This window comes from Sus scrofa, chromosome 1, assembly GCF_000003025.6.
Source record: "Sus scrofa isolate TJ Tabasco breed Duroc chromosome 1, Sscrofa11.1, whole genome shotgun sequence".
NCBI lineage: Eukaryota > Metazoa > Chordata > Mammalia > Artiodactyla > Suidae > Sus > Sus scrofa.
This window is the reverse complement of record NC_010443.5, coordinates 28660686-28683447: the sequence shown is the minus strand read 5'-3', so window position 1 is coordinate 28683447 and position 22762 is coordinate 28660686. Positions and strand designations below refer to the sequence as shown.

Here is a 22762-nt window from a genome sequence, read left to right as displayed (position 1 = left end):
GGCCTCACCCATGGCATATGGAGGTTCCCAGGCTATGGGTCAAATCTGAGCTCTAGCTGCTGGCCTATACCACAGCCACAGCATCGCCAGATCCAAGCTGCCTTTGAGAACCATACCACAGCTCACGGCAATGCTGGATCCTTAACGCACTGAGTGAGGCCAGGAATTGAACCTACGTCCTCATGGATACTAGACAGATTCTTTTCCACTGAGTCAGAATGGGAACTCCCCCCGACATGTTGGCTTTTAAATGAGAGTGGTCATACCACCGGGTTTAGAAAATAGCAAGACCTTACATATGTGATCTCACTACTATAATCTGACTGCTCTAAAACTGGCCCAGGGTGATTACTGATTTTAAAATTTTTATCCAATTAGAAAATAATTTCAAAATGACAAAAATAAAAAACTAGAAAACCCCAAGTCTATATTCTTAGCTTATAAAAGTACCCCCCAAAATTACATATGTTACAGTTTCGCTTTCAGGACAAGAATGTGCTGAAAACTAGAACTTTAAAATGGATTTTCTAAAGACATAAGCTTAGTTTTAAATTGAGATTGCCTACTGAAATAATATCATTTGGAAGTATAATCATACATGTCTGTTCCAGCTTTCAAAGAGAATGTACAGAAAGGAATAAGCTTAAGGAAAATCACCCCCAAATAGATTTTATTTTAAGTACATTTTACCTAAAAAAAAAAAAATCCATATTTAATTTCACTTTTACCTGGTCAAACATTCCAGATGTTCCTGTGAAAGCATTTTTTGCATGGGATTAACATTTAAGTTAGTAGACTTGAGTTGAGTAGATTGCCCGCCCGCCAGAATGTGAGTGGGCTTCATTCAATCAACTGAAAGCCTTAAGGATGAGACTGAGCTCACCTGAAAGAGGGAATCGTGTCATCAGCCTGCCTTCACCATGGTCTAAGTATGTCTTTGTTATAAGTGATCTTTCTTGGAACTGGGAAATCCTTTAACCTGTAGAATCTTATCGCTGAAATTTTATTGTTTAATTCTGCAGCTCATTTTATTTTTACCTTCATGATTTTTATCTTTTGAGAATGGTTCCACTTAATCTTCTAGGTGAGTATCTTCTTTTTCACCTTGTCTATGATTTTAACATTTCAATCTTCTTTCGTTCCTTTCCAGAGGCCTACAAAGACGGAGGCAAGAGGGCTAGCAAGCCTGGGACAGGATCTCAGAAGATGAGGTACTTTTCCTGGCGTCTCTGGGCCAGGGTGTCAGGGAACGGGTGGGAGAGTGGGAGGGCTGTGTCCTCTTTGGTGCTGAGCAAGGACTTGTGCATGGAAAACAGGCCTCTTCCCAATGTGTGGGCAGAAAATGGGTTTTCCAGTGTCCCACTGAGGGGTCTCAGCCAGCAGAAGCTATAAATCCTCTGGGTAAGCGGCTATTATCTGTCAGTTTAATGTTGGTAGTATATCACGGGCCTGACAGACCTTAGAGACTACAATGGACCTTAAAAAGGGCCTATAAGCCAAGGGGCCCATCCACCTGGAGGAGTCTGCTTCCAGGACCAGCTATTGGGAGATGGCTGTAACCTGCAACTGATGAGACTTGGGAGGAGACACTTACTCCTGGGCCTCAGCAGAGGGGTAACAGCTGGGCAAGTTTGCTTTCATTTTTTTTTTTTTTTTCTACAACTCAGACTTCCAGCAGCATAGCTGGGACCACAACCATGAGCATGCAAAGAAAACTAACTCTTATAAGGAGTTTCAGTAACTTGAAGATGAGCAAATAACCTTATACAACTGTTAGTGCCACTGACAACAATGGAAACATTAAGAGCATCTCTTAAGAGAAAACAAACAAAAAATTCAACAGCTATTAAGAATTTTAAGGTAGTTAATAAATAACAGAGATAACCGCATTTTAAAGGGAGGAAATAGTGGCTTTCAGAAGTAAATCAGGAGATAGGACCCACAGACAAGGAGCCACGGTACCATTACTAAAACCCATGCACCTAAGTCACAAACCCTCCAGACTCACTTGAGTGCGTGTGTGCGTGCGTGCGTGTGCGTGTGTGTGTGTGTGTGTGTGTGTGTGTGTGTGTGTGTGTGTGTGTGTGCTTAGCCCTTGTGGTCATCTGATTTAATTAATCTTTGTATCCGCAGTGCCTGGTCCAAATGCCTGAAACAAAGTCCTTAAAATCGACTCAAATATTAACTGAGTGAATTAACTTATGCCTTAGGCACTAGGTTTGTATGCTGCAATGCACTGTTCCTGTGTGTATTAGTCATCAGAATGTTTGAGTTAATGTTCTGGGATTGTTCTTAAAAATTTTTTTATTTGTTTTTTTTTGCCATTTCTTGGGCCGCTCCTGCGGCATATGGAGGTTCCCAGGCTAGGGGTCCAATCGGAGCTGCAGCTGCCGGCCTACGCCAGAGCCACAGCAATGCGGAATCCGAGCTGTGTCTGTGACCTACACCACAGCTCACGGCAACGCCGGATCATTAACCCACTGAGCAAGGGAAGGGATCGAACCCGCAACCTCACGGTTCCTAGTCGGATTCGTTAACCACTGCGCCACGACGGGAACTCCTTAAAAATGTTAATTAAAGGAATCCCTGTTGTGGCTCAATGGTAACAAACCTGACTAGGATCCATGGGATGAGGTTCGATCCCTGGCCTCACTCAGTGGGTTAAGGATCCAGTGTTGCCTTGAGCTGTGTAGTGTAGGTAGCAGATGCAGCTCGGATCTGGCATTGCTGTGGCTGTGGTTAGGCCAGCAGCTACAGCTCCGATTTGACCCCTAGTCTGGAAATTTCCATATGCCACAGATGTGGCCCTAAAAAGACCAAAAAAAAAAAAAAAAAAAAAAAGACATTAATTAACTACTTCCTTTGGTAATGTTTCTAAATCTACTATAAAACTGAAATATAATATTAAAAAAATTTCCTAATTTTCCAGACATTAATATACTCCAGAGAAGATAATGAAGAAATTTTATGTTTCTTAGGTATTTTATTTTGTGGAGAATTAGAACATGACAATTAATTGAACAGCAGAATAATACATTTTTTAGTCCTTAAACTCTCCCAACCTTCAAGTTGGGGCCATGATCAAAGGAAAGAAAGGAAGAAAATCAGATTTATTGCAAAAACAAAGCAGGTGGGAATATGTGCCAAGTCCTGAAGCCAGAACACATACCCAGCAATCTTATCATCACCAAATTATGGGCTACCCACTAAGCACAAGGTGCTGTGCAATGGACAGGAGAACCTTTATCCTCCCTTCCATGAAAACATCTAAAGCATCATTTGTTTCAGGCAACACTGTAAAATTGAGCTTTAGAAATTGCCATGAATCTCTATATAGGGTACAGGGAAAATTATGCTTTGATTATCTATGTCTAGGAAAATATGAAATATAGCATATTATTTTTCAGGAAAATACAGAATTTTAAAAGGCAAAGATCTTTCCTGACAAATTTAATATAAAGATGTCTGTATGAAAATTGCAAGCTCTTCTCAGGAGCTAGAAAAAAAGCAAAACTGTTACTCAGATGACACAATTTATACACAGAAAGTCCAAAAGAATCAATGCGAAAACTAACACAACCAATAACAGAATAAATCAGAAAGCCAGCACAATCTAAAATTTAATACACAAAAATCAACAGCCTTTATATATTCAAACAGCAACCAGTTAGAAGCTATAATGAAAAAGAATACCCCATTTATACCATTATTATAAAAAAGAAAATACTTGAATAAATACAAAAATGCACAAAGCAGTATGAAGAAAATGTTGAAATACTTTTGAAAGTCATAAAAGTAGTCTTGAACAAATGGAAAGACATTCCTTATTCTAAATAAGATAATGTAAAATCACACAAATGAAATGATAACATATGAATTTAATGTGGTTCCAATGAAGAACTTTTTTGCCCCAGCACTAGACATGATTCTAAAATTCATGCAGAAGAATATGCAAGAACAGCTAGAAAGATCCTGGGGGAAAAAAAAAGGGCAATGATTGCAAATGAACACTACTAAGTATCAATATACACTGAAGAAAACCTCTGTAATTAAAACAATGTGGGGATGACACATGAGTAGACATGTACACCAACAAAATGTATTTAAAATGTTCAGAGAAAGATCCAGGACTAAATATAACAATACTGACAGTGGAACAATTTGACATTATAGGCCACCTGATTAGATGCAAAAAAGCATGTATCACTTATAGTATTCCTGCCAAAAAAGTCTGGCCTGGATCAAATCACGATGAAATACATGAAGTTAGGGAACTATATCCAATTACTTGTGATGGAACATGATGGAAGATATTATGAGAAAAAGAATGTATATGGACAACTGCATCAATTTGCTGTATAGCATAAATTGACAACATTGTAAATCAACTATAATAAAAAATTTTTAAAAGAAATGTAATACCATTAAAAGATCAAATACTTTCAGCCATGAAAAAACAAAACAAAACAAACAGACTCGCAGATACAGAGAACAAACTAGTGGTTACCATGGGGTGAGAAAAGAGGGAGGGGCGAGATAGAGGCAGAGGATCAGGAGTTGCAAACTACTAGGTATAAGATAAATTAGCCACAAGGATGTATGGTATAGCACAGGGAACATAGCCACTATTTTAAAATGTTAAAAGGAGTACAATCTATAAAATATCCAATGACTCTTGGACATCTGAAACATATATTATAAATCAACTATACTTGAATTTTAAAAAATTCTATGTTTGTTATGTTTTCAATAGCCTTTATTTTTTTATTTTATTTTTTTGTCTTTTTGCCTTTTCTAGGGCGGCTTTGCAGCATATGGAGGTTCCCAGGCTAGGGGTCTAATCAGAACTGCAGACGCCAGCCTACGCCACAGCCATAGCAACGCAGGATCTGAGCCACGTCTGTGACCTACACCACAGCTCACGGCAATGCTGGATTCTTAACCCACTGAGCGAGGCCAGGGATCAAACCTGCAACCGGGTTCCTAGTCAGATTCGTTAACCACTGAGCCATGATGGGAACTCCCTCAATAGCCTTTAAATACTAAAATTTAAAGGGATAAAATAGATAGTAAGCATTTTAATCAAATACTTATATGGCAAAAGATAGCTATTCTAATGAGTTCTGCTTTAAAAAACCTAAGGGCTGGAGTTTCCTTTGTGGCTTATAGTTTAATGGACCTGACTAGGATCCATGAGGATGTGAGTTTGATCCCTGGCCCTGCTCAGTGGGTTAAGGATCTGGCATTGCCGTGAGCTGTGGTGTAGGCCGCAGATGCAGCTCGGATCCAGAGTTGCTGTGGCTGTGGCTGTGGCTGTGGCTGTGGCCGGTGGCTACAGCTCTGATTTGACCTCTAGCCTGGGAACTTGCATATGCCACGAGTGTGGCCCTAAAAAGCAAAACGAACAAAAAAACTCAGGGCTTGTCTCATACAAACTGAAGTAAAAATATTGGCTTTATCATACCTTTCCTAAAAATATTTTTATTATAAATTATGCACACATACATATGTGTATGTGTACAGACATACATACACATAACATAAAGACATACATCTATCTATCTATCTATCTATCTATCTATCTACCTATCTATGTAAAACCTGCTCCCTCCTCTCTAAACCAGTACTTATTTAGACACCCTCTCCTCATTTGGATTTTTCAAAGTAGGTTCCTAACTCAATTCCCTGATTTGTTCCATGAGTCTTCCAATGACATCCCACACTGCCAGAGTGATTTTTCCAAAGAGAAAATTGCTACCTTGTCATTCTATAGCTTAATCTTTGGGATAACATTCCTCTTCCTCAACTGTTTAACTCGAACTGCGTAACTTGAAATGGCGCACAGAGCCATTCAGGCATCCCTTAAAGTTCAGGTCGAGCATCATGTTCTCCAGGAAATACCACGTGGTTTTCTTCTCCTCACCCTCTTCTGACTTAGACACCCCTCTCCATCTCCCTCTCTCAGTATTCCTGTGCAATGGCCTATTACAGCATTTTCCTCACTATATTTACTAAAACTGTATTAGCTGCTTGGGTCACGTAGTTCATCTTCAATAAATGTATGCTGAATGACTGAATACATGAATAAAAAAATGAGAATTATAAAAATAGCAAAATAGCAAAATAGGCTATAGAGTCTCCACTGGTACAGTCATATTCTACATATTTTTCTAAATATTCATCTAAAATCGAATTTTTAATAAATGTGGACCTTAAATGTGGTTTATCCTCATTTAGCCTAGTAAAATGTTAACATTTATTTCATACTGGATTTTTCAGGATACTATGGGAAGCCCTCTATTTACTGGGTACATATTTCAAAGATTTCACATGGAAAATATTCTTTGAAAACTGCACTTTTCATTCATTATACGAAAAAAACTTCTTCAAACTCATAAACATCAAAGGCTAAGGGCCTTGAGTTTGGATGTCTACACAGACCACAGAGGTAATGCAGTGAATATTCAAACCACAAATTAGTTGGTTTTCCTGCGTCAGTCATGGAAATGAGTGGTGAACTACTCACTAGGAGTATGTAAACATGAATGAGTGGGTAAGACACTAGGAAGCGAGGCAAGGGGCCCCTAAAATTTGAGCCTGGTAAACTAATGCTCATGTGAAAAGGACAAAGCAAGCAGGGAAAACTGGGTAGCTACATGGTGGAGAACACAGAAGACAACATGACTCCTGCTTTCAGACCACCACCAAAAATGAGTATAATTCAGTTTTTCCTGGCTTCAGTTATGTTTCACACCTGCTGGTAAGATTTCCTGGGTTATGCTAAGTTCCAATGATCTGTGCTATTTATTCCAAAATACTAGTCAAAAATTAAATTTGCTGATACAATGAATATATAAAGTTAGCATTTCTTCAACTGACTTTTAAACTGATACCAACAACTACATATGATTTCTAGTATTTGATCAATTTCTTAATGAACAAGAGACTAAAGTCTGCTCCAATCTTTTGTGACATGCTCTAGTCAGTCTGAGTACAGTCAGTATGTTTCCAACAAAATCATGACAGATATATACTATATAGATGAAGACAAAATAATTCTGTGTGTCCAATACTTAAAATATAATTTAGTATTTCTAAATCCTTAACACTGATATTAATTACTTGAACAATGTTATAGGATATCTTGCAAATCACAAGTACAGCTACAAAACAGATGAAAGGTATGATAATATAATTCAGGTATTTCTTTTTCATTCAGATTTGTTATTGCAGTGAAGAATTAAAAAAAAAAAAAAAAAAGGTATTTAGCACCAAAAGAAGCTTTCTATATTTGCCTGTGTTCTCAACTGTTTCCTTTACTGCCTTTTTTGGTAGCAAATATCCAAGCTATCAAGTCATCCTAATGGTTCTTAGTCTCTTCAACAGCCTCTTCCAGCTTTATTGCGCTCACTCCTGTGGATTCAAAGACTACACATATGCCACTGACTCCTTAATCTATACTTATGCTCCACACTTACATTTCAAAGGAAGCAGTCCAGTTCCTGGCACAGGGCTTGACTCATAGTAGGTCATTTAATAAATAAGGTTCAAGTAGATGAGTCAGCTACTTGATGTCTCACACCAGATGACTGTCAGGCATCTCAAACTCAATAGATCCAAAAATGCAATTCATTACCGTTATCCCAATATTTCTATACTTCCCTATTTTTGTTAATGGATTGCCATCCATTCACTGAAATTAGAATCCTTAGTTATCCTCAAATTCTACCTCTCTGTCCCTTACCATTCACATTTCAAATTTCCAATACTTTAATGATTTAACATCTCTGGTTTCTTACTTCAGTCTTGTTCTTCTACCTCAATCATTAAAATAGCCTTTTAACTGGCCTTCTTAGCTGGACTGACCTAATACCTTTTATAATAAACAGTCTTCTCATCTTATAACAATTACTTCATTTATTTATTTACTTATTTTAACAATTTATTTATTTATTTATTTTAACAATTACTTTAAATACTGCCTTCTCTAGCAGGATTGTTTGTCACTACATTGTATCTACTCCCCAGGACATTTTGTTCATATTTTTAATTATAGCAAGTACCAAACTGTACCATTCCACTCACCTCTCCCTTTAAAAAATTTCTTTCTAGTGAATACTGCCAGTGTTGAAGACAGGGTGGCACTCTGCATTTTATTTTTATCAGGTTCTGTATGGTCTGGCCCCTCGCTACCTCTCTGTCCTTCTTCTCTTCCCCTTTGTTCCTGCACTCCTGACATACTGGCCTCTTCAGCTGTGCAAAAGACATACCAAGCACATTCCTGACTTGGGATCTTGTTTGGGTATGCTATTCTCCTAGACAACATGGCTTGTTTTCTTCTTCAAAATTTTGCTTAAGTGTCACCTTTTCTGTGAAGCTTTCCTTGACCACCCATTAAAAAGAGCAACCTCACTCGATCCCCAGTTCACCCTATTCCTCTTCCCTGTTTCATCAATTAGTCTACATTTATTTGCTTATTGTCTCTCCCTCCACTGGAAGGTAAGATGAAACAAGGACATGGATTATTATCTGTTCTGTTCACTGATACATGTACATAACACTTATAACAGTGCCTGGGACAAAGTAAGTACTCACTGGGTACTTACTGAATGTATGAATGAATCTTGCATTCCCAGTATCTGCATGTGCAGGAATGAAACACCCTTTAGAATTAAAAACAAAAACAAAAAAAAAGAAGAGATTTAACATGAGAAAAGATTTAATAGTGGAAAACTACTTTCATCTACTACAGTGGTATAGTATTGAGAATATAAGGTAGTGAGAACTCATGTTCCCAGGGCCGTCATAAAAGACACAATTTAAATTTTGGGAGAGATAATAAACTGAAATTCTGAACGTAAGTATGATGATTTAGATGTTCTCCTACAACACAAAGCAATGATAAGTCATTTTTAAAAATGTGATTATGCTGTCAAAGTTCAAAGAATATTAAGGAGTACATTAATGTACCTAACTGCTATAACTGTGCATCTATAACTGCCTTTAACATTAGCTTTTAAAGTGTTTTACTTTTGGAGTTCCCATCATGGCTCTGCAGAAATGACTCTGACTAGCATCCATGAGGACGCAGGTTCAATCCCTGGCCTCACTCAGTGGGTGTGGTGTAGGCCGGCAGCTGCAGCTCTGATTTGACCCTTAGCCTGGGAACCACCATATGCCATAGGTGTGGCCCTAAAAAATAAATAAATAAAAATAAAAAAATAAAGTGTTTTACTTTTAACACTTTATTAAATCTTCACTTGGAAATATATATATTGAAAAGACTGAGATGATATTAAGTACCAAGCCACGTCATATTAATACAAAAATAAAAGAAAGAAGAGGAAAAAGAGGAAAATGAGACCTCTTCCCCCCCAAACCCCCAAACTTTGTTGATTCTGAATTGGCCAAAATAAAAAACCTGCCCACTGCCTACTTTGCTCAGACAAATTTAATAGATTTGAAAGACTGGATTCCTTTCAAAAGCAGGGCAAGTATACACAACACACACACACAGTCGCTCACACACACTACAAAAGAAACTGATGTGCTTTCTACGTATTCACTCATTTATTCCCAGAATACCCCTGGGAGGCACATTTGAAAGATGTAACACAGCAATTAAGGCTACCATGTGGCTTGTGACACATTAATCTTGTAAAAGGCCAGCAACAAAATCCAGATTTCTAGTTCTAAGCTGTTATTTAGAGGCGTCCTAAATGGACAGTATTTGTTTTATATTGTAAAGACAACAGCAAATTAACACATTTAATCAGACTGATTCCTTTTTCTGTACTCCCTTAGTATTTTATGCTTATCTTCTGTTGAACTCACCCCATCATATTATAACTATTTCTTTGCCTGCTGGATTCCCAACTAGACTGGGAGGACTTCGAGGGCAGTCCTTTATCTTCCACTTCCCCAGGGTGTGGCAGAGTCCGTTGCACATAGTAAACTCTCCATCAACACTGGTTGACAAACTGTATGAATTAATTTTTCTCTTTAAATTTTTTTTCTTTTTATGGCTGCACCTGCAGTATATGTAAGTTCCCAGGCTAGGGGTTAAATTAGAGCTGCAGCTGCCAGCCTACATCACAGCCACAGCAACAACAGATCTGAGCCACATCTGCCGCCTACACTGCAGCTTGCAGCCACGCCAGATCATTAACCCACTGAGCAAGGCAAGGGGTTGAACCTACATCCTTACAGACACTATGTTGGGCTTTTAACCCGCTGAGTCACAATGTGAACTCCAGAATTAATTTCTGATAAAGTATAAAAAGGTCTTTTATTTTTTAAGCTGAACAACTGATTCTTTTTAGAGTGCTTCTATTAAAATACAGTATTTCTGTCTTTGCGAAAAGAAAAAGATAGACACTAGTCAAAAATCATTCTCAATTTTACTCCTTATGAAATTATAGCTGGATTTTTTCCAGAGGACAAAACTGAGAAAAAAAGTAAATCGACTGAAATTAGAACAGTAGAATAACGTTCTACTTTTTACTTACCAAACATTTACAATGCAAAAAAATGCTTAAATTATTTAAAAAAAAATGACCAGTCACTCCACTTAGTCATTTCTTAGTTTCCATATTTGTCATCAACTTTGCTCTTAGACTTGCAGAAAAACACAGAGGGTGACTCTTTACATTTTCATTCATTTTTCACTCAAGGAAAATGCTTCCTGAAAACACATGTTTAAAATTCTGGAAAATACAAATCAATTATTATCTAGACATATCATTACCAGAAGGTCTGGTTCTTCAACCTAATTTCCATTGTTAGTTGACATTTTCAATAAGTGATGGATATTCATTTCCAGAAAACATTACCAGTAAATTCTATGAGATCATGGTCTCTTCACTATCCAGACCAAACTGACTAAACCACAAATTGCAAAAGTACGCAGTTAGCTACTCTATGAGAAACCTTTAGGGCTATTCTGAGTGTAGTCTTAGAAAAGTATAATCTAACTGAGTAAGAGTAAATGAAAACTTAATTTAGATAGCCCTCTCCCTCTGAATTTCCAGGGCTTTCAGCAGACACAAACCCAAGTGTTTAAAAACTAAAGTCTTTCTTGTCACAGACTTAATTCACAAAAAAAGTTTTTTGGGACATATAAATTTACAAAGGAAATAAAAATTATTTTTATGATATAAATGGTATTTCAATTCCCCTCCCCCCCATGACCAGGGGAGGGGAAATAGAAGGAGCTGCTTCCTTGGTTCTAAGCTGTGCCTATCCTAAGCAAAATTAGTAAATAAAAAGTGATTAGTGGGTGTTCCCATCGTGGCTCAGTGGCTAACAATCTGACTAGGAACCATGAGGTTGCAGGTTCAATCCCTGGCCTTGTTCAGTGGTTTAAGGATCTGGTGTTGCCGTGAGCTGTGGTGTAGGCTGCAGACTCGGCTTGGATCCTACATTGCTGTGGCTCTGGCGTAGGCAGGCAGCTGCAGCTCTGATTAGACCCCTAGCCTGGAACCTCCATATGCCACGGGAGCAGCCAAGAAATGGTAAAAAGACCAAAAAAAAAAAAAAAAGTGATTAGTATTATTTGAAATTTATAACTTTCCACAGAACAACAGAAAATAAGACTGAAACGGACAGGGATATGAAACATGTGAAAAGGTGAATAGATATAAAAGGATACAGATAGATAAGGAAAGGAATTATAAAGGGAAGATATATAAAGGGAAGGAAGTAGTATATATGATTTATATGAAGTAAAGTTTATTCTACTTTAAACATGAATGAAAATATTTTTCATTATCAGAGATGTGGTCCACAGTTTGATATACAGATATATTCACTATGATACTGAAAAACTAAAAATAATAAGAGCTAGTAACTGAAGAAAGGCTTCAAAATTGTGGCATACTTATTGTTTTCAAAGTCAGACATTAAATTTATTAGCAGAAAAAAAGGTACAGAAAATCTTAGAAGTACATATTTGGGAATATAGCCCACAGTATCCTTTTGTATACCTGTCTTAAATGGAAAAACTGTCAGTTTCAGTTTGGGATTACAAAAATAGTAAAATGTGTGTTATGGCTGATATTAAACAATATTAAATCTACTCTTTCTCAAACTATAAAAAACAAACAATAAAGTTACACCTGGTCAAAAATAATTTTGCCTTTTTACAACCTCACTCTCACCTTGCCTGTTGCAGGCAATATAAAGTAGTTGTAATTCTTTCTTTAATCCTTACTTTGAGTGAATTGATTACTGATAGTATCAATCTTCCCTGGAGATGCAGCAGTAAATTACAAAACATTCACTATTTTCACCATGATTTGAATTATGTTTTGATAAGGAAGTTGAAACCTTCAAAGTCACCTACTTTAGACTTGCATAATGAAAACTACTTTTGTCATGGAAATGTTTTAATAAGTATGCCTAGAAGTTATATTCTGAAAAACTATTTATGTACTAAAAAATATGGATTTTAACACAAGACATTCACTAAGTTTAATTCTAAGAGCATAGTGATTTTCCTTTCTATAATTTAGTGGGAAGTTAAGTAAATTTAAAATCAAAAGGTTCAGTGATTAAAATAGTTCTAAATATAGTCATAAAGATACTATCTATAACTCTTACTGCAGTGTAAGTCAAACATAGGTTGGTATTTTAAAACTTTCACTTGCAGTAAACACTTTCCTATACTCTATTTTCAAATGACGAGTCACTAAAATGAAATAACTTGTTCTAGGTCATAGAATAAGAAACAGAATCTGAATCTAAATTCAGGTGGTTCTAACTTCTTGGCTAAGTGCTACCAGAATGTCAGGTATTAATTTAAATATGGAAAATAAGAAACTTTTGGAGTCTCTATTCAAGTTAATCAATATCTCTTATTAGTAACATCTGCACAATCATGATGATGAAATACCATAAAATCTTCAGAATAATATATTCAGGAAAGTTGTAATATTAAAAGCATAATTCGTATTCAATTTAAAAAATGGACAATTCATTCTTTATATTTTAAGACCTGATTTGTCTGGTATCATAATCAAGATTTACATCAAAGTAGATTTTGTAGGTCTGAACTGTTCAATATAATAGCTACTGGCCACATGCGGCTATTTCCTTTAAATTAAAATGAAGTAAATCTAAAATACTTAGCTCTTGAGTCACATGAGCCACATTCCAAGTATTCAATAGCCACAGGAGGCTGGAGGCTACAGTACTGGATTGCGCAGGCCTAGAATTCACGTAAGAGGTCTGGGCTGAACACAGTCTGGGCTGAACACAGTCATTTGAGAATCACTGGTTTATGGGTTGTGTTTAAAGTCATGAGATCATCGAGGGAGTATATACAGGGAAAAAAAAGAAGATCAGATTGCAGTGAAATAGTCTAAAAAGACATGGATGTAAAGAGGAAGAATCAGTGAAGGAGAATGAAGAGAAGTGGCTAACGAGATAAAAGAAAAACCAAGAATGTCATGGGCCCAAAAACCTATGTATTAAGAAGTGATCAAATGTGTCAAATGCTGCTGATAGGTCAAGGAAGATAAGGACAAAGAATTGACCATTGGGATCAGCAATGTGTATAGGTCTCTGGTAAGCTTTAAAAGAACGGAACAGAAATTTCAACAAATCTATAGAAGAGGAAAAGCCATTGGAAACATCTGTCTGAGAACATTACAGTGGGCTCTGTAGATATAGCATCTACCTGACGATGAAACTCAGAGGAGCTGTAAACACAGAATCAGCATATTTGGTAGGGGGCAAAAGAAAACAAAGTCCAGGAGAAATAACCAAAGGTTCATGTGTAAAACACTTAGGCTGAAGGCCAAATAGGCTGCAGATCCCAAATAAAATGGATACTGCTGAGCATTAACCACAAGCAAAAGAATACATAAATACATAAATAAATAAATAAATATCAGTGACACTGTTTCTAAAAATTATATTGAATGAACTATCTAGAAAGAGTGAAGACTTCTAGAGTGGATACTGTTCTGCTTATTCTCATTCTGGTAATTAGTCTGACAGCCTGCCAGGTGGACTCATTTACCTTGCCTGTTTACCCTAAATATAAGCTGCCAGTTAATGTTTTAGTCTCATATATATATATAAAGTTTTCAACAGGCTTTCCACTCAGGTGATAAAATATTTAGTTTATAGAGTTATTTACACAACAATTATGGAGGGACACCAAAATTTTACCCACCCTTTCATTTCTAAAAAATAGACAGACACTAAGGAACATCACATATAAAGGAAAAGTCATTGGCACAAAAGAAAAATGTAGGATAAATTAACAGATGAAAAAATTGAACACAGGGGAGACATCAATTCAGAGACGAGAGCTTAGAGAGATTTAGTAAGAAGCAATGACATCCATAGAACTTTGATACCAGGGAATTAAAAAAAAAAAAAAAAAAAAGACCAGAAAGAAACCATAAAGATCAAATGGATGATTGGTGAACTAAGAAAGATTTAGACGAAAGAAATGAGAGGGCTCTGAGACTGACTCATTAGGAAAAGGAAAGGAGAAGGAGTCCATAGCTTCCATTTGAAACATGGTAATGCTATCATCAAGAGTAAAACATAAAAGATCCTTTCAGAAAACGCAACCTCACTCATGGCAATGATTACATTTCTGCCACATACGTGACAAAAAGTGGTTAGCTTACATCTCTTGCTCCACAAATTTAAGACTGAATATCTTTTTTGAGATTAGATTTCGTGTTTCAGAGACATATACATAGCTCTGTTTAACTTTGCCTAAACTCTCAGAAAGTTTATATTTGATCTTTTTTAAAAAAGACACCATAGGTAAATAACTTCTATAACTCTTCAAAATATAAAAAAGGCAAATTAAGAGGGTAATACATCAGTTGGAAAGCTTTGGAAAAGGAAAACATCAGAATATCTATAAAATACAAATGCAGTGATCTGTAATATACTCTGGCTATGTTAGAATGAAATGATGTAGTTTTCATTAAATCAGTGAGATCTCACTTTAATTTCTTATAGTTTATGGTTTTCAGTTGCTTTCTTTTTATTTTTCACTGACTATTAATATAAATATTTTACTTTTAAAGTTAATCCACTGGGCAAATACCACAGTATACTTTGAGAACTACGTATTTAGTTTAGCAGGTTCTTAACACACACACAAACTCAGACACACAAATGTGACTGAAAAAGAAGAAAAAAAGTTTTCTTTCTTTTTTTTTTTTTTTTTTTTTTTTTTTGTCTTTTTAGGCCATGCCCGAAGCATTTGGAAGTTCCCAGGCTAGGGGTCAAATCAGAATGCAGCTGCTGGCCTATGCCACAGCCACAGCAACAGCAGATCTTTAATCCACTGATCAAGGCCAGGGATCAAAACCACATCCTCATGGATGCTAGCTGAGATCCTTACTGCTGAGCCACAATGGGAACTCCAAAGTTTTATATTTTTAACACATGGAGAAAAGCCTGAAAATTTTAAGGGTAGAACATGATGTATTAATCATACAAAATAGCTTTTTACAAAAGCTCTATCAAATCAGCAGATTTAAACATGGAGAAATGCTTGCATTCATATTCTCTTCTCAGAGGCTATTAGGAGAAATTTCCTATCTCCATGGGGACTATAACACTAAATGCATATCCTTGTGCATGAAGAACCATTCATTAATGAAATTTACTAGAGTTGATAAAAATTTTGTATTAGGAAATGATAACTATATAGAATATATTCGTCAGTGTGGTTAGAAACACTTTACTAACACGAATGACTTTATAAAAAATTATTTTATATTGGAGTACAGCTGATTTACAATGTTGTGTTAGTTTCAGGTCTATACCAAAGTGATTCAGTTATACATATATACATTCTATTTCAGATTCTTTTCCCATAGAGATTATTACAGAATATTGAGTAGAGTTTGGATTAACATATACACACCAGTATATATAAAATGGACAATCAACAAGGACCTGCCATACAGCACAGCAACTCTACTCAAATGACATTTATTATTCAGGAAATATAGAGGCTTTTATTACAAATGAGGATAAGCTTTAATCTTCCATAAGTAGATTAACTCAGATCACTGGAGAATTACTTAGTAAAATCCTGATACTGGTTACTAAAATGCACCTCATTCCTTTAACGTACCAATAAAACATCAATTTTAGAGAATCCAATTAAGAAAAATCTAACAAATACAATTTCTTCTTTGTGGAAGGGGAATATAAAATAGTGATGTGTTAAAGAAAAAAAATCCATGTGATCAAGGTCCAGAAAAATTCAAATGTGAAAACAGTCCCAACTCTAGGGTTTCTGTGTTGACTGGTACTTATGCGGAAAGTCGAAGTTGTCAAAGTCAAGCGGGTTGTAGTAGATGATTTAAGTTTGAGATGTTTGAAAACCCTTCTCTAACTATTTCATCTTAATATCTTTCTTGGCATGCTTCTCAAAATTCTCTATCCATATCTGCCTCTCTGACATGTTCTTTTTTCCTACCATAATCACTTAACACATTCTATTAAATTATGTCTTAAAATAAGATTTCCTCCAATCCTTTGGCCAAAATGCAAACTGCATGATTTCAAACTTAAAAAAAAAAAATCAAAAACATCTCAAGTAAAATATCATGTTGTTTATTCTCACAGTATTTTATGGATTTCAAAGTATCAGAAATATCTTTCTGATCTTCACAATTCCATGAAGTAAAAAATTCATAGTAAGTAGAAAATAGAGACACAATTCTGGGAGAGAGAAAGTCAAGGTAACAGTGGGAAAGTGGCAGAATCAGAGCTCAGGCCCAGCACTTCTGACCTTCTCATCCAGTGCTTTTTCTACCAAAACATACATGTACTGAATTCAGAAAAGTAGTTGGTTAGTACTATAAAGATTATTTAGGGACATCTGTCTACAGAAAATCAGTTAATTTAACTGCAGATTATCAATGGTAGTGAATTAATTCCTTTCACCATTCCACACCTGAACTAAAGTCTTGAAATTCTGGAGGTCTGAAATCAGAATTCAGTGAAGCATTCTTCTCAATTCATAGATAAAGTTCATTAAGTAACACTAGCAGGAAGCTCTGCCAATTCTGACAGCATGAGAAAGTTGTTTGAGGAGTTCCCGTCATGGCGCAGTGGTTAACGAATCCGACTAGGAACCGTGAGGTTGCGGGTTCGATCCCTGCCCTTGCTCAGTGGGTTAACGATCTGGTGTTGCCGTGCGCTGTGGTGTAGGTTGCAGACGCGGCTCGAATCCCGCGTTGCTGTGGCTCTGGCATAGGCTGGCAGCTACAGCTCTGATTAGACCCCTAGCCTGGGAAACTCCATATGCCATGGGAGTGGCCCAAGAAATGGCAAAAAGACAAAAAAAAAAAAAAAAAAAAAAAAAAAAAAGTTGTTTGAGCTCATTTTACCTTCCTTAAAATGGAAACTCCCTTCTACCATCACCTGTGTTTATTGAGCCATTCTAACCTAACTTTTGTCAAAATGTTTTCTTTTTCTCCCTTTGAAATACAAGAACCATCATATTTCCAGTTTAGATATAATCTATCTTCTACAACGGGTTTACATAAGGATATCACAGGATTTCTGGTGAAATTATGACCTATAAATAATAGATTTCAGTTACATTATTTAAAAAGTTTTGCATTTCTCTATTAGAAGTTAAAACCTTAAGAAATACTGATCTGTTAAAAACAATAAAATTAAAATTGAATCAGAAAAATAGCTCCTAATCTTAAGAACTGGTCAAGGGAAAAAGTGTATACTTGGCAAAGACATGCAAAATAAAAAGAAAAATATAGTTTTTCCAAATATTATTCAACATGTCGAAGCGCAAAAGTTAACTTGCCAGATCTCTCAACTAATATTGAAGTTGTCTGAATTATTTTATGATTTTGTTTAAATGAAATATCCTGACTGTTTAGATATGGTAATAAGTTAGATTAAACAAATGGTTGGCCATCAAATAATACATAATTATATGGTCTAATAAAGAGTGCAAACAAAATATGAAGACAGAAGCTATTATTTTTAACAATCTTGTTGCATTCTACCTCCCCAAACTCCAAGTCTACAGTTTAAAAAGATGACACAAACATTATGTTTAACAGTCATATTAGCAAAAATGAATCATTTCATTTTGTGTCATTCTTCTAATCTATTAATACTAATTGAATCTAGTGCAATCCTGTGCAAAGATATACTGAGTACACAAAAATGAAAGATGATGTTCTTCAACTAGAGACATGCAAAGATGATGAGCACTTCCTGCTAGTTTCCACCCTCACAGCCGTGACTGATTTCATTTATTACTGAACGATCCACATGTTAAAATTTACTGCTATAGTAAGGACTCTGGAGAAGGCCAAATGGGATCTGGGATTCAGACCAACTATTACAGAACAAAATTTTCCTGCAGAGAATCTCTTGATTTGATTTGAGACTGAATACCACAGTTTCACTGGAACTAGGCTTTAAGAAATCTAATAACTGGTGAACACAGAATTATATTTAAAGGTTAAATAAAAAGATAAGCTCATTAAGTTTCAGAAAATATCATAGGGACACCTTAGTTTTAATAACTACATCTGTTCCAAAGAGTACTGTTCAGGTTATCACAGATCTCTAAATCTAGTAAGAAAAGGTCATGCCCATGGCCAGAGGGTCCACCAGGCAGAATGGGAGGACCATGGGTCAGGAATGAAGGGGTGGCTCCAGGCACAGCCTCACCGAGGGTCCACTTCACCTCTGAGCTAGCGCTCCCCTGTAGGCAGAGGCAGAGGCAGAGGCAGTGTGGGGTGAGGGTGAGAACGAGTGAGGAAATCTGGCTCAAGGCAGAATTGCCACTAGTTACGTGAACTTGACACATCCCACTCCCTGCTTCTATTTCACCATAAAGGGATTGGCAGTCAAAGTTTTAAGGTCCTAGAGGCTCTCCAAAGAGTATCCTCTCTGTGATTTTAGGTTTACCCTACTTCTCTGAGTTTTCTTGAGACTCAAATGAAGATGCATATAAATTAATGTTCATACAAACAGAAGTTGCTGTTATTGTTTCGATAGATTTCCATTATTACACTAAGGAAGCCTGGAACAGTGGAGATGCAGTATAACATGCTCACTATATGGTGAGATGTTTATGAACTATAACCTACAATTTAACCTAAAATGTTAAAATGAAGAGTTCCTCTCTTTCCCAGCTTTATTAAGGACTAATCGACAAATACAATTTTATCATCTTCTTTCTTACACAAATTACCCAGAAAAGATTTATGGCTTTAATTTTAATAAAATTAGCTGATTTATTATTTTGTTCATTGAAAACCGAGAGTAGTAGTCTAATGAGCAGTTCCTAAAATAAGTATTTCATAAGAGTTCTATCTAGCTCTTTTCTTCTCTAACCCACCCCTCACTGAGACACCGTCTATATTTTAGAAACACAATTTATCATCTCTCTTCCTCATACCTTTAGATAGCTTTATTTTACCTGGAGAATAAAATGTGGATATCTCAGTAGGGCACAATTTGAGCCAGTCTACTTCTGCAGACTCATTCCTTCCTGAAGATCCATCTCACCATTTCCTCCAGCTAACCTAGGATTCAAACCACTCTCTACCCAAGCCAAACTCTCTTCTGTGTTTGGCTGCCTACCTCTTGGAGCCTCACCTGCTGATACGGCTGATGACAAGGACAGAGGCAAGACCACAAAGGGTTTTATAAGACTTGGGAAGGACTTTGTTAAAGAAAGTCATTTAAGAGTTTCAAGCAGGAGTTCCCGTTGTGGAGCAGTGGTTGCGGGTTCGATCCCTGCCCTTGCTCAGTGGGTTAAGGATCTGGTGTTGATGTGAGCTGTGGTGTAGGTCGCAGATGCGGCTCGGATCCCACGTTGCTGTGGCTCTGGCGTAGGCTGGCAGCTACAGCTCCAATTAGACCCCTAGCCTGGGAAACTCCATATGCCGTGGGAGCGGCCCAAGAAATGGCAAAAGACAAAAAAAGACAAAAAAAGACAAAAAAAAAAAAAGAGTTTTAAGCAGAGTAGTAACATAATCTAATTCATTTTTTCAAAGAATCATGAGGTCTGCTGTGGGGAGAATAAGCTAAGGGACAAGCATGGAGGCCGGGAGGTTGGGGGAGAAGGAGGGATCCCGAATGCCTTCTGGTTCTACCAAAACAAATGGGTACATGTGCCAGGAGTGCTGGGGTGGGAAGACCTGGTGAGGAGCAGGGGAAGCAGACAGAGCGGCAGAGTGTGGGGGCAAGAGTTCTACATGTAAAGCATGAGAAATCCCTCAGCTGCTTTGTCCCTCTTTATTCAGTGACACTTTGTTTATACTGTGATTTTAGAATTTATCAGTGACATAATTAGTTGCATGCTCAACTGTCTTCCTAAGCAGACTGTAAGCTCCCTGAGGGCAGAAACTGTGATATTTATTTAATCCATATCCTTAAGAAAGGGCCTTAAACAAACTAAAATAATTACTTAAAATGATTTTAGAATGAATAAATGCAGTATTCTAGAAACTGTGAAGAATACAAAACAAAGAAGAAAGAAATATTTACTTTTCTAGCAGTTTCCATTACCCAGAGCTCACCGTGAATAAGGTCAACAGAAGTTAACAACAGACCAAAAACCCACTTCTGGATCTAGCCTTCTAGCATATAAACTCACTTACACATATTAAATTTATCTTTTATTTATTTATTTTTATTTTTAAAATTTTTTTGGTCTTTTTGCCTTTTCTAGGGCCACTTCCCACGGCATATGGAGGTTCCCAGGCTAGGGGTCTAAATGGGGCTGTAGCCTCCAGTCTACACCACAGCCACAGCAACGTGGGATCCGAGCCGCATCTGTGACCTATACCACAGCTCACGGCAATGCCAGGTCCTTAACCCACTGAGCAAGGCCAGGGATTGAACCTGCAACCTCATGTTCCTGGTCAGATTCATTAACCACTGTGCCATGACGGGAACTCCTAAATTTATCTATTAACCTCTTAAGCCTCTAGCATGAAGGCTAGTGGGCCCATATTGGCTAGTACTGTGTAGGCAGCCGTTCTTCATACTATACAAAGCCAAACAACTACAGATATCACTTGAACATTTAGAGAGATTTTCAGTAAGATTTTTATTTTTAAACACCCTATCTGCCTTGTTTCCACAGTCCTTTATTTCAGATTCTAACAGATTATTTGTATAATCAAGAACACTTAAAAACTTCTTCCTTTTTAAAACTGGTCTGAGGGAGTTTCTATCATGGCTCAGGAGTAATAAACCCAACTAGTATTCATGAGGACGCGAGTTTGATCCTTGGCGCTGTTCAGTGGGTTAAGGATCCTGCGCTGCAGTGGCTGTGGCATAGGCTGGCAGCTGCAGCTCCAATTGGACCCCTAGGCTGGGAACTTCCAAATGCTGTGGGTGCAGCCCTAAAAAATAAAAATAAAAAAAAATAAAATAAAAAAACAAAAAACCCCACCTGGTTTGACTATTGAATAAACTCACAGAATTTTCAAGACAGACACTCACCAAAGCCAGAGCGCTCATTTAAGTGCAGGAATGAAAAAACTGAGGCCTGAAGAAATCGCTAAAGATTCTATAGTTGTTTTGAAGTGTAGAAACTAGTTCACCTGTTGCCTAATTTCCCAGCAGGATTTTTTCTATAAAGACTATCATCTTATTGAATAAGATGGATCTGGCCATTTTGCAATGGACTACATATTCTGCTTTCATAATTTTTCTAGACAGTGATATCTCAATACATTTTTAGGAAGGATATGCCTTAAAATGAGGTCATGCATATTAATAACTAAAAGTCAAACAAAGCAGTGTTACCATGTATTAAATGGCTTAATGGCAATGCTCCCGGGACAGCATATGCATGGAGGAACACACATGATATAAAAGCCCCACTCAAGGCCCACTTCTTTACCCACAGAAAGCTGACGGTAAATGCAGCTAATCCTATGTGTAACTGTGACGTTTGCAAACCTTGCCTTTATCATATCTGGCTTTCCTTTTATTCTTTATCTTTATTCTTTATCTGTCACAGTGATAATCATACTTCCATTTCAAAGACCTTCCTATCTATCCTCTCTGCTCCTTCCGTTTACAGAAAAAGAAAGAGTTTTATATCTCCTATCTACACCTTGTTGGTTGATAAACTTAAGACCCTACTTGAGTGAACTGCAGTCAATCTGCTAACTCAACCAGAAATTTAGGTTCTATGCCCTTAATCCTGAAATGTGGAATGAAGGATTTGTTCCGAGAGGAATGCTGGACCTCAGCAGAAAGACAGGGATGAAGTGGTAGAGACAGGTACCCTCCCTCCTAGCCTTTAAAATGACTGTCTGAAGGCAAACCAAGTATCGAGTTAGAGGGTAGGGAATGAGTCTACAGGAGGAGCACGCGGTATGCCCTCCACTGCACACAAGAATGAACAAAACTACTGCTCTAACTTCAGCCGGACAACTGAAATACTAGAAATTTAAAATTCCTAAGGTTTGGGATAATTGTTCATTATTACAGTGATTTAAAAGTAGAACTCAAAGTATTTTCAAAGCTAACATGCACATACTCAGCATAATTACAACAGAAGTATGTTACATTCACACAGCACCTTGTACTTGCAGAATGTTTTCATATGTGCTATGTGATTTGAACATCAACAATATATAATGTAAACATCATTTCTAGTTTTCAAATGAAGATTCTAACATTTGTGTAGCAAGGATAATAAAAGGCACAGCCAGGACTGGAACATAAGAGTTTTTGATCCAGGTATTTTCCCCCTGTAGTAGGT

The 22762-nt window shown here is 36.9% G+C and overlaps 1 protein-coding gene and 1 long non-coding RNA gene across 2 annotated transcripts in view; both read right to left on the bottom strand.

Annotated features, from left to right (window-relative positions):
* AHI1 (Abelson helper integration site 1) overlaps window positions 1-22762 on the bottom strand; it is a 194193-nt gene that overhangs the window by 77024 nt on the left and 94407 nt on the right.
* On the bottom strand, window positions 1123-11371 carry LOC110260025. The gene is made up of 3 exons (XR_002342752.1): window positions 10509-11371; window positions 8607-8663; window positions 1123-1154 (listed from the first exon to the last, which is right to left on the bottom strand). It is a non-coding gene; the product is annotated as an uncharacterized LOC110260025 (long non-coding RNA).